This window comes from Balaenoptera acutorostrata, chromosome 9, assembly GCF_949987535.1.
Source record: "Balaenoptera acutorostrata chromosome 9, mBalAcu1.1, whole genome shotgun sequence".
NCBI classification, from domain to species: domain Eukaryota; kingdom Metazoa; phylum Chordata; class Mammalia; order Artiodactyla; family Balaenopteridae; genus Balaenoptera; species Balaenoptera acutorostrata.
The window spans coordinates 111915783-111920345 of record NC_080072.1 but is presented as its reverse complement, the minus strand read 5'-3'; positions in this window follow the sequence as shown (position 1 = coordinate 111920345).

Here is a 4563-nt window from a genome sequence, read left to right as displayed (position 1 = left end):
CCAACCGGGGCCTGCTGCACCTGCCACCCGTCTACACGGAGCCCAGGTGGTCTGCCGACCCCGGCTGCACCCCGTCCCCAGGAGGGATGGAAGCGTCCGTCCTTCCTCACCTCTGCACGCTGGCCGCACACCCCACCCTGGCATCTCAGCCTCTGTCTCTCCACTTCATTCTTGGGTTCTTTCTGTCTGCCCAGCAGCCATGCTTGGACACAGGCATACCTTGGCACCTCTTTCGAATACATTCAGGCCTGCGTGCGGCGACTTGCTCCCGGGCCAGCCCTGGGGAGCATGCAGACCTCCGTGTCCAGGCTGCGAGTTCACACCGAGAGGGCCGTGAACTTGTGCCTTTCCCCCTGGAACACGTTCATGCATGTGGACCCCTTCAAACCTAGACACAGGGATGACTAGGTCCCCAAACAGCAAACCAGGGGCAGAAGGAAATGGTCTGGGCCTCTTTTCTGTGCTTTTCTGTCCTGCAGAACTCGCCCACCTGGTCACCCTCCCGTGAACCCTGGGACCAGACACGACAAGGGCGTGGGTTTGGTTCCTTCTCAGGCCTGTTTTCTTTAGCCTCACCTTTCATATAAACGGACATCAAGCCCTTTTGAGCCTGGAGACGCCCTCAGCAGCTGAGCCCTTCCGGAGGGGTGGGGAGGAGGGTCCAGCGGCACGAGGGCTGCATCTCGTGGAGCAGCCATTGATCTCGGAGACTTCTGCAGGAGGTGCAGGTCTGGGAGGCTGACCCCTTTGCCTGAGCACAGAACATCCTCCTTACTGCCCTCTGCCCTGCTTCCACTGTCCTTTCTTACAGGAGAAACTGCTGTCAGCATCCTTAATAGTTAAAAAAAAAAAACCAGAAACAGACAAAAAACCCTTTCTTTCTCAGGTTCTTTTTGTGGATGCATTTCAGCACCCTGAGAAATGGTAACTTTATTCCTATACGTGACATGTAGAAACGGTATAATCAAATCATCAAGATGCAGGTCAGCAGAAAGGCTGGGTGTGGGGACCAGGGCCAGTAGGATAGTAGGGGTCCAGAGGGGAGAAGTGGGAGGTTCACACCCACGGGTGCCAGTGCTCAGGGGAGCCATTCCCGCCGTCAGCATCTAACCCCGCATCTCGGGGGAGCCAGGACCGGGCTTGGCTGCTGTGAGCAGGTCATAGACCTTGAATAAAACCCAGTGCACCCGATACATCCCCTCTCCTTCCTGGAGCTGGAGCTGTCTAGCTGGCACGGTGCTCTCATAAAGTAGATGCTGAATAAATATTTCACGTTTAATAAATGAACAAATAAATAGGAACACAGGGAACGTTTGTTGCTTGCATATTAGACACAGGTCAAGGGGGCCTCCTAATTCTGGCTACCTAGCTTGCTCAGGTGGGTAACTGTCAAGTCCCCAGAGGTGTCTTCCGAGGACTGTTCCGCTTTTAGAGGAAGAATAAGCTGGAGGTGGTGAATTAAATTCTGATTTAAGAATCTCGTGTTGGAGGTTTTCTTTCTCTGGCCTTATCTCTCTGAGAAAAAGGAACACAAAAGGAGATCAGGACAGTGTCTGCCAGCTGGTGGGCAGACCTGTGGTCTCTTCCTGGGCAAGACTGTTTTCTGGCCTTCCTTGCAGTTGGGGCCATCAGGTACCTGAGAATAGAATATGGCCAATAGGAAATGAATGGAAGAAATTTATGCCACATTCAGGCCAACTCCATTATAAAAAGAGAAGGGATTTCATACTCTGTCCTCCGTGTTTCTTCCTCATCTGGGTTGACGTGGATGAGTGTGGTGGCCTTCAGGGTTCCTGAACTGGGAAATGGGGGGCCACAGGCTAGTAGGAGCTGAGGTCCCTGACTCGCCACTTGAGGAAGAGCCTTTTGAAGATTGGCCTGGTACTGTCTAAGGAAAGTGCTAAGAGTAGGGGAAGGGGTGTAGAGGATGAGAGAGACAGGGCCTTATTCCCATGGAGCTGTCAACTGATTCTGAGAGTTTGCTGACCTGATTTGGACTCGAATATCTCGCATTTCTGACTTCAGCTTGAAAGCTGGATTCAGAGCTCTCAATTACTTCTCCCACTTCTCGAACCAATCCCTGTTGTTTTCAGTCCTATCCTAGTAACCTGACATAGATCGGTAGTTTAGTTGAGTTGATTTTGGTGCTCCTGACTCTTGGGCCCGATCTTGACTCAGATGAGGCCAGCCACACTGATTAACCTGGAGAGGTCAGTTCTCCTTCCTTGGTGAAACCTGGATTTATGTTGGTTCCCTGAGCAACGATGCAAAACTTCTGTTGGCTGGAGAGACAGCAGACAGTACAGCGTGACAGCAACAGGGCTCCTTGTGCTCCATCCGCCACTTGCAAGGTCTGATCACTTCTACATTATGCAGGACGAGAGCCTCCGATAGGGGATGGCAGTGACAGCTTATCCATTGCTAATGGGCTCCGGGTGCCTCCTCCTTCCTTCATCAATAGCACGTGCTTCACTGTTCCAAAGTCTTAGTCCCCGGGAAGAACCCGGTCCGAGGAGCCAGCTGCATTCTGATGTCCGGACGGGATTGGAATGTTTACACGTGAATGGCGTAGCTGGAACACATGTCTCTTACAGGCCTGTCTGTGCACAAGACGAGGCATAGGGACAGGGAGCTGAAGCGATTAGGCACCTGCATTGAGTGCCTACTGTGTGCAAGGCAGGGAATTACATGTGACTGGAGAGGGTACGCAGGGGGTAAGAAGACCAAAACACTGTCTCTATCCACTGAGGACCTCAGTGTCTAATGTGGAAGAACAGCACATAGGTGCTTGTAAAAGTGTCAATTTAGCAATAGAGACGTGAACCGGGTCTACTGGGAGGAGAGATGGGGGAAGACTCTCTGGAAGAGGTGACACGTGAGCTTGGTGGGATGAGTAGGAGTTTGCCAAAGGTTGGTGGTGGTTGGGTGGAGGAGGTGTCATGCAGCTTTTATTTTATTTTTATGAATTTATTTATTTATTTATTTATTTTTGGCTGCGTTGGGTCTTTGTTGCTGCGCATGGGCTTCCTCTAGTTGCGGTGAGCGGGGGCTACTCTTCATTGCGGTGCGCAGGGCTCTAGGTGCGTGGGCTTCAGTAGTTGTGGCTCGCGGGCTCTAGAGCGCAGGCTCAGTAGTTGTGGCGCACGGGCTTAGTTGCTCTGTGGCATGTGGGATCTTCCCGGACCAGGGCTTGAACCAGTGTGCCCTGCATTGGCAGGCGGGTTTTTAACCACTGCGCCACCAGGGAAACCCTGTCATGCAGCTTTTAGACACATGGCCTAGCTTCAGCAAAGACATGATATTTAGTGTATATACTAAGTTGTGTACATATATACATTAACATGTACATATATACATACTAATATGCTGCATACTTAACAGCAGTGTGTTCAGGATTTTTGTGGGTTATCTCATTTTTTGGAAATTATATTCTTACAAAATGATTTATTAAATGATTAAAAGTGATTTTATTGTGCTTTTCTATGATCTCCCACATTGACAGTTTCAAATAGGGAAAAAAATACAATCCCTTGTCAGCTAACATGGCCCAATTTGAGTTCAGATAACACGTGCACCGTAGTAACCATCACGTATTGAATATCTTTTACGTGCCAGTCTCTTCACATTTAAGTGTCACAACAATTTAATGAATTATATATTATTATTGCCATTTTATGTGTTAGGGCTCCGAGGCTCAGAAAGGTTAAGTGACTATAAGTGGCCATGCAGCTTAGAGATCAAGTAAAAGAATGTTGAGTCCAAAAATAGATACACATCCATATGGTCTTTTGATGGGGAAAGGAGTCTTTGAAACACATGGTTTGATTCAACTGAGGATGCCTGGACGAGAAAGTATCGGTTTGAATCTCTATGTAAACAGGGTGACTGGACCTCCTGATGGTTATCGCTAATGTATGAGCTCCCATCTATGGAATGCTTTTAAGAGGAAAACCTGGTTTCTCTGTGATTGTTTATGGTAAACAAACCTGGACTCTGTGGTTTTCTGCTAGAGAATGTTTGCGTCACCTACGTAATTACCAGGCAATTCTGGAATATAAAATGGTGATGATTCATGAGCAAACTCCCTCCCTTTGTGTAAGTGGTGCCCTGTGGGGTATGCATCACTTAGAAACCTCATGTGTTAATCCTGGGACGGCACTCATCCTAGTGGAGCAAGAAAGGCACACCGGTACCTCCCGCTGTGTGTGTGCATCTCCAGAGAATTATCCTGAATGGAAAACGCCAATCTCAAAAGGGTACATCTGTACGATTGCACGTATATAACATTTTTTAATGCTGACGTTTTAGAAATGGAGGGTAGATTAGTGGCTGCTAGAGATTAGGAATGAGGGGAGGGAGCTGGCTGTGGTTATAAAAGGACAAGGCGGGGTAGTGATGGAAATGTTCTTTACCTTGAATGTTACGGTGGATACACAAACCTACACATGCAATAAAGTTGGATAGAACTAAATACACACAGAAATGAGAACAAGTAAGACTAGGGAAATCTGAGTAATGTTGGTGGATTTTAGCAACGTCAAGATCCTCGTGTGTACTGTAGTT